Source organism: Heptranchias perlo, chromosome 17 (genome assembly GCF_035084215.1).
Source record: "Heptranchias perlo isolate sHepPer1 chromosome 17, sHepPer1.hap1, whole genome shotgun sequence".
Classification (NCBI taxonomy): domain Eukaryota; kingdom Metazoa; phylum Chordata; class Chondrichthyes; order Hexanchiformes; family Hexanchidae; genus Heptranchias; species Heptranchias perlo.
The window spans coordinates 19,544,558-19,559,041 of record NC_090341.1 but is presented as its reverse complement, the minus strand read 5'-3'; the positions used below and the strand labels follow the sequence as shown (position 1 = coordinate 19,559,041).

The 14,484-nt window shown below is 40.1% G+C and overlaps 1 protein-coding gene across 1 annotated transcript in view; it reads right to left on the bottom strand.

The window, feature by feature from the left end:
- Window positions 1-14,484, bottom strand: part of syn2b (synapsin IIb) — a 282,170-nt gene that overhangs the window by 170,672 nt on the left and 97,014 nt on the right. The window lies entirely within an intron of this gene.

Genomic DNA, 14,484 nt, shown 5'->3' with positions numbered 1-14,484 from the left:
GAGCAATCACCCCACCCACCACCTACCTAATGGATGCTCCACATGAAAATCGACCCCATGGAACAGCCTCTGCTTTCTTCTTACTTATTTCTCTGATTTTACATCCTTGTACTGTATATTGTTGCTTTAAGGAACACACTAATATTAACTATATACTCTATTATTACTTGGTGTAATTATTTGTTATCTATTGATAAGAATTGATAATGGCACTACTGCAAGCTCCTCTTTCAATCAGAGGGCAAATGTAATATTTTATACCTGTTTCTGAGCTATTAATAAGGGGCTTCAATTGAGTGTTTGAATAAATGCTAATGAGAATTCTGGTGTACTGTAGCACTGAAGGAACCATTTTGCTGAAGTTGAATGGCTGGTTGCAGTGACAGTAAGGCTATGGGTACTCCACCCGACATTCTCTGTTTAAAAATGGCTTTAATAGTAGAACACTGTGACTCATAAGCATCATGTAGAAAAATAATAACGGGGAAAAGCTGGTGAAATATTGTTTAAGCACTAGTTGTTATGCCTCAGATCATCATCTAGGGTATGGGCATTTTCTGGCTTGCCCATTAGTAAACCAGCACATTGGGCCGGAAATTGCTCCAGCAGTGCTCGCTGCTCATTAGATTTAAAGTCGCCCACTAAGTTACCGCGTTCTTTTTGGTGGCAACTTCCTTTAACTGGGCAAGTTCAAAAAACTTTAGCGTTCGTTCCCGGGTGAGTGGTGAAAGGATCGCTAAGGCCCCTCAACCAGTTAGCTTGAAGCAAGCCACTCTGTGAGATCCAGGAAGTCCAGTTCATTGACAAACCGCTCAGACTAAAAACAGGAAGTGCCCAATATGGTTAATAAATGTTTTAGAAAATGATAGAGAGAAAGCAAAATAAAGGATGAAATTAAAAGACTAAGATAAAAGAGACGGAAGGAAAAGGTTTTAGAAAAATGTAAAATTAAAAAAATATATTTTTTAAATGTCCAAAAGCTATTAAAATCAGGAGTAATGAGAATCCACATTTTTAAAAGTTAATTTTTAGTTGTTTATCAGTCATTAAGGCTTACCAAGCCATTACAAGTTAGTTTAGACCTGATATAACAGAGCATTCCTGTTTTGTGGCGAGATTAGTTCCTTTCCAGCTGGGCAGGAGAGCAAGTTGGTGCTGGTCCATTGATTACGTTGATTCCAGCTGTCGAGGTCCCTATAATGCGAAGCTTTCAGATCACTGGTGAACCAAGAAGGGCAAGTTCCAGATTTCTGCGTTTGACTGCACATGTGCAGTGACCGGAACTTGCTCTCCGATTTCACCATTAATAACGTAGAGCGCCATTATTTTAAAAGCAATTTCCCGCCCATTATCTCTAGATCTTTCTGTGCTTACTTAACAATCATGAGTGTCAAACTCACAAATCATCTGTCCTTGTTATGATTACCACTGGCTGAAGTGTACTGTTTTGCCATTGAATGTATAAATAAATAAAAAATACACACATAGACACACTGCTGAGATCATTTGATACCTTAATTGGAAAAATAATCAGCCCTACGTTATCCCACGAGGCATTTGGGACCTGAACTGTTTCACTGTTCTAACAACTTGGGACATTTCCAATAGCAATCTCTCTTCAATATTATGACCTAGTGCTACATAGTAAAAATAGACACAGTAAATGACACAATGATAAGGACAATGACTGTTGTCAAACATTTAATTTATTCTGGCAATAAAGCTGATGACATTGGGGTCACCAGGGGTCATGGGGGGAGCTGTAGTAATTACAAGTCTCGCTGGATTACAAACTGTGAGCACTGCTTTCAACACCTATCCAAATCCAATCCACCTAGTGTTCAGCAACAAACTCCATTAAAAAACACTCCATATATTTGATGAAAACAGACTTTAATAAATATTTTAACAGAAGTATTTCTTCTGAGCGAGTGCATCTTAATACACACTGTCATGTGCAAACACATCCACACATCCGTTCTCTTATGACGTCCACAATTCTCTTTACAAACATTTTGTGTTGTTTTAATTGCATCTGCTGAGTTAATTTATTTGTTTAAAATCAGATTTCCTGTTGATTCCACATGCTGGTGACATTTTTATTATAAATCATAATCTGCACATTCAAATTCCTCATCTGTCTTTCATGTGTAGTTTCATGATAAATTCAATGATTTGTTACAAATTTATTAACAGTGAACATATTTTTTTGTTTAATGACAAAGCTCTTAAGCACAAACAACCACCCATTGTATTAATAGAGTAGAATAATCCTGGACGTTTAATGTTTACCCTAATTAGGTCATTTATTACTGCTCTCAATAATGACTAAGGAACTGGAACACATATTTACTAAATATTCTGTTTGTCCATATATAAGTGCACGTGCATCTACTAATGAAACAAAACAAATCACAACATTTATACACATGATGCACATTTACAAACATTTTATTTTTGATAAGCAAAAAAAGACAAGAAAGCTTGTGCCTACATGCTTACTACATTTCATCCTTGATTGAAAGCTCTTAGTTATAACATTATTGACCTATGATTTTGACCTATGAATTTTTTTCAACTAATGCTATGCAAATTCACTGGTGCATGCATTTCATTGTAACATTGTTATAAAGAGAGTGAAGCATTTGTTCAAGCATATTCTATACATTCCAGTAATTCTCCAGGACACCTTCCTATAATCTTCATTCACGCCTATAACTTTGGTAAAGCTACATCAACTCATTCACAAAGGACACTGAAAGTGAATTAGCTGGATGTATTTGAGATTGGTATACAACATGTCAGAAACAATGATCAACAAACAACATTAACACATTATCTGGAGCCACAAGAGATCATTTCTGAGTCAGAATTCAAACACCTAATGTTCACAGTGAAAAGGGGAGAATTTGTGAAAAACACTTCACAATCTTGCAATAGTTGCTAGCAATGGGAAATCTGCTAAAACTGCATGAAGCAGCTTTGACTTTTGTTGCACCTGACGCATTGATTCTCCTCTGCAATGATTCACTGGGCAGAATCTCACTCCACACTTCTATGAACACGGTCTCCAACTCCCACTTTCCCTCCATCTGTCCATTTTTTGTTCCTTTAACATTGTCTAAAGAAACGGCTGCTACTTCCACGAATCAAAGCAGCAAAACCAAAGGAAAATACCAGTCAATAGCAAAGAAAAGTGAACAAAATGTAGTCAAAATGCAAATTAAATATTTATAGTAATTAACAAATGGGATTTGTTCATTCTGCTTTACAAAGCAACTGCCTTGTGCAGCCACACTTAATGACATGGGTTCAGGTCATCAAAGATTTCGATAGTTCTGAAAAATGCAGCTTTCTAATTAACCAGTAGAGGGTAGTCACAGTCTGCTGGTTCTCTAATGTGGATGGAGTTGTACTTTTAAACTATGTACATAATTGTGGCATGTTATTGCACATGCAATCTCTCTTGTGTCAGGAATTAAAATCTGTTGCTAATTTGTAATGGCATTTGATGATTATGACCATGTAATGGTGTGACTGGCCCCACATTGTCACAGTCTAAATTGTTCATTATTGACCTTTTTGGTTTCCTAGACGACAGCTGCATTTAAATGTCCTATTTGTTTGCATAGCCATGGAGGTTGGATCAACCAGAACTCTTTCAAAGTTGACCACGAAAACACCGGATATTCAAGCTATTCTATGCACTCTGATTGATGCTTGAATCCACCAGCCACACTTCACGCTCACCAATTTGAATGTATATTAGTATTGCTTAGCAACCTGCTGAACCAACTGCATTAAATCCCATCAGATTCCGTCTTTGTAACGTTCTTGCACTCCAGGTGGCTGAGCCCAGCTCTGCTCGTGATCAGCCGTTATCATGTTTTACTTACTCTAAAAAATGAACTTATTGACCAATGTGGGTCTATCAGAAGCAAGCCTGCTTGTGTAGGCATGGACCAAAACAATTTTCACTGTAGAGATGGGTTAGGAGATTCAGTTTAACTTGTGTCAGTTTCAGTCATCCCACGGCAAAGGTTTGATATACTGAATCTTGCGTACGGTACCAAATCTTAGCATAACAATGGCGGATAAGGAAACTACTTTTTTTTGCATTTCTACGACACTAGGAGATAAAGCAGTGACCAAATCAGTGAGGTAGAATCAGAGGCATCAAAGTGATAATGGCTCTAAGTCAACGGGTTACATCAAGGAAGTTATTTTAACCTAAACCACCCGGCGGGAAGCTGACTGGATCGGATCAGCCGCCTCTTTTACACCCGGCTGGATTTTACATTCCGTTGCAGTGGGCGGGAAGTGCATCGGCAGCATGTTAATACGGTCTGAATCATAGATTCATCGAAAATTTATGGCACAGAAGGAGACCATTCGGCCAATCGTGTCCGCGCCGGCCGAAAATGAGCCACCCAGCCTAATCCCACTTTCCAGCACTTGGCCCCTAGCCTTGTAGGTTATGGCACTTCAAGTACATATCCAGGTACTTTTTAAATGTGGTGAAGGTTTCTGCCTCTACCACCCTTTCAGGCAGTGAGTTCCAGGCCCCACCACCCTCTGGGTGAAAAACGTTTTCCTCAGCTCCCCTCTAATCCTTCTACCAATCACTTTAAATCTATGCCCACTGCTTATTGACCTCTCTGCTAAGGGAAATAGGTCCTTCCTATCCACTCTATCCAGCCCCCTTATAATTTTGCACACCTCAATTAAATCACTCCTCAGCTTCCTCTGTTCCAAAGAAAACAACCCCAGCCTATCCAATCTTTCCTCATAGCTAAAATTCTCCTGTCCTGGTAACATCCTCGTAAATCTCCTCTGTACCGTCTCTAGTGCAATTACATCCTTCCTGTAATGTGGTGACCAGAACTGTACGCAGAACTGAAGCTGTGGCCTAACTAGTGTTTTATACAGTTCCAGCATAACCTCCCTGCTCTTATATTCTAAGCCTCGGCTAATAAAGGAAAGTATCCCGTATGCCTTCATAACCACCTTATCTACCTATCCTGCTACCTTCAGAGATCTGTGGACATGCACTCCAAGGTCCCTCAGTTCCTCTACACCTCTCAGTATCCTCCCATTTATTGTGTATTCTCTTGCCTTGCTTGCCCTCCCCAAATGCATTACCACACACTTCTCCAGAATGAATTCCATTTGCCACTTTTCTGCCCACCTGATCAGTCCATTGATATCTTCCTGCAGTCTACAGCTTTCCTCTGCACAATCAACCACACGACCAATTTTTGTATCATCTGCAAACTTCTTAATCATGCCCCCTGCATTTAAGTCCAAATCATTAAAATATACCACAAAAAGCAAGGAACCTAGTACTGAGCCTTGCAGAACCCCAATGGAAACAACCTTCCAGTCACAAAAACACCCGTCAACCGTTACCCTTTGCTTTCTGCCACTGAGCCAATTTTGGATCCAACTTGCCACTTTCCCTTGGATCCCATGGGCTTGTACTTTTTTGACCAGTCTGCCATGTGGGACCTTGTCAAAAGCCTTGCTAAAATCCATGTAGACTACATCAAACGCGCTACCCTCATCGACCCTCCTTGTTACCTCTTCAAAAAATTCAATCAAGTTAGTCAGACATGACCTTCCCTTAACAAATCCATGCTGACTGTCCTTGATTAATCCACGCCTTTCTTAATGACGATTAATACTGTCCCTCAGAATTGTTTCCAATAATTTGCCCAACACCGAGGTTAGACTTACTGGCGTGTAATTACTCTCCCTTTTTAAACAACGGTATAATATTAGCAGTCCTGGTGGTTAAAATCGCCATGGCCTCATTTTGCCACAAGCTGGCGGCAAACTAACTGAAACCAATGGTTTCTCGCTGGAGTTAAAATCCCCCCTTAGATGTCATTTTACTATCAATCTTCAATAAACATACTGCAAGGAAAGTTTATAGAACAGTAGTTATGGTGGGAGAGGGTCCCGCAGCAGACCCCAGGGGATGGGGGATATCGATGAGCGATCAGGACATCTGGAGCAGAGTTGTCAGACACAGGAGATTGTCGACATGGATAGCAATTAGGGTGAGGTAGCAGGCCAATGGCTGAGGACATTGAAGGCGAGGCAGAGCTAGGTGCAATTGATGGTCCATTAGAGAACATGGGTTTCTAGCAGCCCACTTCAAGAAATAATCAATGATAAGGGGGTAAGCAAGGTTCTCGGCAGCACTGAAGAGTCTAAAAAAAATTAAATAGAACTGTGTTTCACCAGAATTTTTTTGTTTCTCAGTTTTATCATTTAATTTTTAGTTCCTTTAAAATCATTATTGTTATATTCTTCTTCCATTTTTTACTTTTAAATTTTTTTCCACTGCCTACACCTTACCTTCTGTTTGGCTCGGTCGGTAGCACTCTTGCTTCCGAGTCAGAAGGCTGTTGAATCCCCATTCCAGGACATAAGCACATAATCCAGAATGACACATCAGAGCAGAACTGAGGAAGTGCTGCATTGTTTGACCAGCAGAATAAGAGTTAAGGGCAGCTTCTGAGACTGGTTGAAAGTGGGTAGCGGTCGGTGCCCACAGGATTCTGTTCTGGGACTGCTTCTGTTCACTATGATTTGGATATAGGGCGAGAGGAAGTGTTGTCCAAACTTGATGATGATAATAAAATAGGAGGCATAGTACATTATTCTGAAAACAAAGGAAGCTACAAAGTGTTATTGGCAAGATGGTGGAATGGGCAAAAAAGTGAAGATGTAATTCAATGTCAATAAATTTGAGGTGGTATAATTTTGGTAAAAAAAATATACTTTGAATAGGGTCAAGCTGTGTGATGTCGAAGAATGAAGGTTTAGGTTCAAAAGACCTTAAAAGCAGCTGATCAAGTGGAAAAGCTATTGCAATACTGGGTTTTATGGCAATAGATGGAATATAAAAATCAGGATGTAATGGTGAATCTATATAAAATCTTACTATAGATCACCGTTGGAGTAGTGTGAGACAGAGTAGATAGAAGCAGATTGTTTCTAGTGAACGAGAGGTCTAGAACAAGGGGACATCAAATTAAATGCAAGAATTTAGGAACGAGAGCAGGAGAAACTTTTTCGCCCAGAGGGTTGTGAGGCTGTGGTATGCACTACCAAAGTGAGTAACCAAGCAGAGACCATGTCAACATTTTAAGAATAGATTAGATTGGTGGTTGAAGGACAAGGGAATAAAGAGATATGCAAACAGATTGGGCCCATGAGATTAGGACTACTGCTCACATGGAGGATAAACATCAACATACACTATTTGAGCTAAACGGCCTGTTTCCATGTTGTGATTTCTACATAATTCTATGTGATTTCTAGGTGCCATTTTTCAGATGAGATGCTATACCAAAGCCCCATCTGCTAGCTCAAGAGGATGGCATCATTCTTGTAAATCTTTTTTGCACCTGCTCCAGTGCCTCTATATCCTTTTTATAATTATGGAGACCAGAACTGTGCACAGTACTCTAAGTGTGAGTAAATGTTTAAGCCTGAGTAGTATAGAATTGTAATCATTATGACGTCCAATACATATTAGTTCATTGTAAACAATTTTACAACACCAAGTTATAGTCCAGCAATTTTATTTTAAATTCACAAGCTTTCGGAGGCTACCTTCTTCCTCAGGTGAACGATGTTAACTGCTCTGTATTACATTAACTGCTCTGTATTACAATGGAGCTGAATGTTAACAGTTGAGTTAACACAAGCAGATATGAGTTTCTGGAAAGGGCAAAGATTAATTTTCTAAAATGTATCTGATCAAAAAGCAGCCAACAATAAGCATGATGGATGAGACCGAAGTAATAGAAACCTTGGACAAATGCATATAAATTTGAAGCTAGCTATGCCTTTTGATTCAAAGAGTAACTGGCCAACATATATTTCACATCGTTCACCTGAGGAAGGAGGTAGCCTCCGAAAGCTTGTGAATTTAAAATAAAATTGCTGGACTATAACTTGGTGTTGTAAAATTGTTTACAATTGTCAACCCCAGTCCATCACCGGCATCTCCACATCATGACTATTAGTTCATTGGCATTGTTGCTGCGTTCTACTAAAAGCTTTTAAAAAATACATGTGCGCCACAACAAACTACCACTGATTACAGCAAACGGGGCAAGAGACCTCTCAAGCAAATAGAAACTTATTAATGGAAAATTCAAGCAACCTTACTAAGCTCCTGGAACATTTTATATCCAGATTGCTCTAGCTTAGAGCCGGCACAGTCATGATGGGCCAAGTGGCCTCCTTCTGTGCTGTAAATGTCCAGGTCTATGTCACCATATGGACCGCTGTAAAGTAATGATCATGTTGTGAATGCAAAATTGAAGTAACATCAATGTTCTTAATAAATAGAAAGACTGCATAAAACTTAGAATGTGACATGCATTACTGATGACGTGCAAATTGTACAATTACAGACTATGATTGTAATTCTTCAATTAAAACATGGCGAGAGTCTGATATATTTCAGTGGAAATATAAATCAGATAGGTTGGACAGAATTACTTAGCTAATTATAATTATTTGCATGGATTTCCTTCCCCATCAGAAAGCAATTCATATGCAAAATAGCTTGACGCAGCATTTTCCCATCATGCTTTTTCTTTCTCTCAATGAAAGCTGGTAGTGGGTTGGCATTATTAAATTTTCATTAACTGCTCTGTATTACAATGGAGCTGAATGTTAACAGTTGAGTTAACACAAGCAGATATGAGTTTCTGGAAAGGGCAAAGATTAATTTTCTAAAATGTATCTGATCAAAAAGCAGCCAACAATAAGCATGATGGATGAGACCGAAGTAATAGAAACCTTGGACAAATGCATATAAATTTGAAGCTAGCTATGCCTTTTGATTCAAAGAGTAACTGGCCAACATATATTTTCTTACAGCTACACAACCTGCTTCTTCATTTGTATGCTCCACATATTCTGTGAGATGAGACTTGCAAACAGGAAAATGAGAGACATGATTTTTCAGCCAGAACCCACATGCTCTGTCATATAAAAATGTCTAAAATGGTTGGTGTGTGCTGACTCTCTGCATGGTTTTAAGAGAGAGCTGGACCAGTTCTTGGCTGGGGCAGAGATCGCAACAGATAAAAGATAAATGGATTTACAGTTAACATATGCATGATCAAGGTGATCTCCTGGACTGGTTTTGATCGCCTGAGAGATTGGAGAGGAATTTTCCAGATTCCTTTATTCCCTTATTGGCCTTGAGTTTTTCTGTTTTTTCGCCTCTCCTAGGAGATTACATATCTGTGTGGGGTTGGGAAGCATCTAGTCATGATGAGAGAGTATCATGTACAATCAATTATAATGTTTTCCTCCCCCTCCCCCTTCCAGTTTTGCCTCACATTTCCTGAAAGTGGTGACTCATGTTGGAGTATAATTCCATGGACATAAGCAGCCCTATAATTCATCAACAAAGTAGCCATTCTTCACTTGTGAGGTTAGATCGTGAGTATTAATGGATGCTTCCACACCCCAACCCTCCCCTCCAACCCTCCAACCCTCCCCACCACACCACCACCCCAGCTGTGATCAGCTGACTCAGTACAGATGAAGAATTAAATCTGGGACCTTCCTGGTCTGGAAGACTCAATAATATTTCAGGCAGTTTCTCTATCCTCAGCCATCAGTATCATTCCAGGCAAGCACCTGAGTCTTCACCACCATTTCAGGCAGTGCCTATACCCGCTGAGTCTTCAGTACCATTTCAGGCAGTGTCTCTGCCCTCTGAGTCTTCAGTACCATTTCAGGCAGCACTTTCACCTTCTAAGCAATTGAGGAGTAGCACCGTTTACTGTTTTTAAATGATATGTTTCAATACATTTCCGAAGTAGAAACATATTGTTTTATTTCAGTACTCTGTTATATTAAATGTGAGGAATCGTACAGTTAACCCAATTAACAACTTTTACGTTCTGAATAAGTTGAGTTATGTTATAACATGACCTTTTTAAGCATCTCAAAAGCTGTTCCCAACACAATGTCTGAAAGATGTTAGTGATGTGCGCTGCTGTCGGCAAAATTTCCTTTTGTATTTGTAGTATATCAGCAATATTTTGACAAATATGCATTATTTGGGGTTGTATTGGTTAAATCAGGTGCACATTAACTGGTGGTATGGGCCTGCTCTGCTCTGATAGTCAACAAGGAAACTAAAATCTAATTCTCCATTTAGTAATGCTACTATTGGCAAAATTTCCTGTAGACTGACTGAGAATTATATTTATTTGAGAAAAGTAAATTTAATAATCTAAATTTATGTACCCATGGAAGGAGTTCCTCTAGGCTAGATGACCCAGCAGGAGACTAATTGTGCTTCTATAAATACGCAGATGCAACCTGCGCTGATGGCCTAATGATGCAAGTCATGTGCTATTGTAACCTTATAGCAGTACTTCACGAATTTAGGAAGGACAACATGAGTTTGAGTAGACTGAGAAAATAGTTTCTTTGCTCATAAGCAGAGGCAAAATAGATTAAAGGTCTAACAGGAATCCCAAAAGCAACATTTCAGGAAAAGTCATTAAGTTGCAAGTTTAATAAAATACATTTGGAAAAAACTGAATGCTACATTTGGCCCCCAGGTTTGCTTCCTGCTCTCCTGGAAGTGTTGACTCATGCTGACTCCACTAGTACCAGCTGCCTCCTAATCCATCATCATGTGGCCATTCCTTAGGTGTGAGCTTTGGCTGCGAGTATTGCCAGGGAGGCACCACAGCTGAGCCAAATCCATTCCTCGCTTGACATCAAAACACAAGCACATATAGAGATCACAACGGGAAACTTGGCTGATTTTTCCCTTCCTTAACTTACTGAGGCCAGTTGTAAGACACCCACCACCATTTTAAAAAATTCATTCTTGGGATACGGGCATCGCTGGCAAGGCTGGTATCTTATAATATATTTTTATATTAATATTTTTATGGTTTTCATTCATTATGCCATAATGAATGAAAAACCATAATGATATTATTGTTAAAGATATTTGCAGTCAATTAGGTTAAAAAGACTGGTTAGAAATTCTAGCTAAATTATTTTGAATTAATTTTAGTAGTTTTGAGCAGTATTAATGATACAGAAATTGTTTAATTTTCACTGACCCAATCTAATGGCAAGTCCTACATTCAAGAATATCCAAGGCTGAAAAAAGGCTACTTACATAAAAACAAAAGTTTTATAGAGTTTAAAATTATTCAAATGAGAATGTATAACACTAGTGCCAGTTTTCCTGTATCTCATGTTTGCAGCCTAGTAATGTGTTTTTTTAAAGCCTGAGGATATCTTATACTTACACAATGATGTCCTTTCTACATATTCGCCATGTATCTTTTATAAAGATTCAGCACACCATCTGCTGATTTTCTTTGTACCTGCCAGTATATATTATAAAATGATTACTATGCTATCTTCAAAAAAGCCTCCAGAAAATGATGCTGTATAATACACGACTAAAGAAATGGTGGTCCATTGTGGTTATTCTACATTTGACAAAGGTTCACACACAGGCTTTTTGTTTCACAGTCCAGGTTCCTCTGGAGGGAGATGATAAAAATGTTTTCAAAATCACAATGCTAGTCAAAAATGCTAGTCTAATAGCTCTGAATTCTGTTGTTTAACCTGAACTCTTGACAAAGTAAATCAATGCTTCATTATAATCACAGACGATTCTTCCACATTCTATCTGACTTCTTACTTGAAAGTCTGTTCTTTCATCTGTCGCTTCTGTGTTGTATATGTTCCACTCTCTCTGTAAAACTTAGATATGTCTGTATCAGTTTCTATGCCCACGTCTTTTATTTTTACTGTCTCTTTCTTTCCTGTCTGATACTGTGTATGCCTTTCCATTGATCTGCCCTGCTGTGTTTTTTTTTAACATTTTTCATTTGCTACACTTGTTCTTTCTGATTACATTTTTACCTTTTTAAATTTGCTGTCCTTTTTTGTCATGCCGGTAGAAGTAATATGTACAAAGAAGCCGCCTGACTGGCATTGAATGTGCAAGGAGGTCTAGAAAAGATGGCAACAATGCATGTGTATGCCACAGAGGGACAAAAAAAGCAGCACTGAGAAGTACTGACCTATGAGGCCATCCATGTACAGACAAAGGAAAGAGGGGAAACATATGAGCATACCTGAGGGATGAAAAAAAACAACACTCTTTCACATGTGCAGAAGCACATAGAACATTGCAACTACACATATAAGTTTTGGGAATAGTGCAGAAGGAAAGCTTAGACTTCCGAAAGAGGGGAGGTAATGGAAGGCAATATGGGTGAATTCTGTGATTAGCTTTTCAGAAGTGTTGAATTTTTAATGTGTTTACTATGCCATAAATATTATTTTTTAGAGGTTCATGATGGGAAATTAACATAGCTGCTCAAAGACTGGGGTGGGAAAAATATTCAAGGTTATAATTGTTTCCTTTTTTATGAAAGGGTATTTGTGAGAGACAGTGAAAGATAGAGATGGGTTTACCTATCTCTATCTATGATTCCTGGGATGGCAGGACTGATGTATGAGGAGAGATTGGGTCGACTAGGCCTATATTCACTAGAGTTTAGAAGAATGAGAGGTGATCTCATTGAAACATATAAAATTCTAACAGGACTAGACAGACTAGATGCAGGGGAGTCCAGAACCAGGGGTCACAGTCTCAGGATACGGGGTATACCACTTAGAACCGAGATGAGGAGAAATTTCTTCACTTAGAGGGTGGTGAACCTGTGGAATTCTCTACCACAGAAGGCAGTGGAGGCCAAGTCATTAGATGTATTCAAGAAGGAGATAGATAAGTTTCTTAATGCTAAAGGGATCAAGGGATATGGGGAAAAAGCGGGAACAGGGTACTGAGTTAGACGATCAGCCACGATCATTTGGAATGGCGGAGCAGGCCCGAAGGGCCGAATGGCCTACTCTTGCTCCTATTTTCTATGTTTCTATGAAATAAGTATTTAAGTGATTTTTGATTTGCTCCTTTTTAGCTTCACATCTTATGGGCACATCAGGCACAAGTCAAATGAAAAATGTTTAATCATATAAATGGATAGCTAGAAAGATGCATGGGAAGAGAAAAACACCAGAGGATTTGGAGTAAGGGAATCATTGCCATAGTCATTAAGGGAAGTGCCATAAACTTTAGATTGCTGCTGGCTCCAGACAATTTCAGACTCCCTGGACTAGCCATTTAAAAAAAAAGAAATTCAGTTTACAAATTGACATTGAAATAAACCCAAATACTATAGTAATGAAGCTACTTAGAAGTTAGAAGTGGCTTTATTACTGTGACATTGGGCCCGATATTAGCAGGGCGGTGGGTTGGCAGCGAGGGGTCCACTGGGCGGGTGGGTAACGCACCCAGTGAAATCGGGGTGCTCCACACGCATCGCAGCTTGATTGAAGGTACTTACCTTGGTTTCCGGGTTGCGCGCTGGAAAGCTGCGAGGTGGGCGGACTGGAAAGCTGCGAGGTGGGCGGACTGGAAAGCTGCGAGGCGGGCGGACTGCGCATGCGTAGCATAGGCTGTCAGCTGGAGGAGCCCTATTTAAAGGGGCAGTCCTCCACTGACTGATGCTGCAGAAAATAGGCAAAATTACAGCATGGAGCAGCCCAGGGGGAAGGCTGCTCCCAGGTTTAATGATGCTTCACTCCAGGTCTTATTGGATGGGGTGAGGAGGAGGGGGAGGACAGAGATCTTCTCCCCGGCGGGCGGGAGGAAGCGGCCTGCCTCTGCCACCAAGAAGGCTTGGCTCGAGGTGGCAGAGGAGGTCACCTGCACCACCAACATATCGCGCACTTGCATACAGTGCAGGAGACGCTTCAATGACCTAATTAGGTCAGTTGAAGTGAGTACACTTACTCATTCCCCTACACTCCGTCTGTCACATCACCGCCCCCACCCCACATCTCCTTCTGCACTGCCAACACTACTCTATCACATCACTCCTCACACCCACTCAAAGCTTATCCTCATCTTACCAGCATTTACTCACCTCGCCAGTACTCATCCCACCACTACCACTCAACCCAATCCTCATACAATCTCATGGCTCTATCTCATACTCACTCTCTCATGCATCTCTTTCACGGTCAGCCTCACTCAACCTGCCACTACCTGTGCTGCAGCCACAGGGCATGCAGCACATATGTGCAGTAGGAAGTGTAAGGCAAACGTGTCGTGAGCATGAAGGGGATGCACAAGGGTGTTTGAGGGTTTGTCATGGTTGTTACTTATATTGAATTTCTGACCAACTCACATTACATATTATATTGGCAACACTACTTCCACGTCTTTGCGAATCTTGTGGTTTGTGCAATAATGCCCTTTCCTGAGGATCACGATGAAGACCCACAACTGATGCCACCAATTGTGTCAATGCAGAGTGGGTGTAGGTGTATTTGCAGGGCTCTTTTGTGCAGACGACTGAGAGACGTCGGCGATGTCCCCGGTGGCACCCT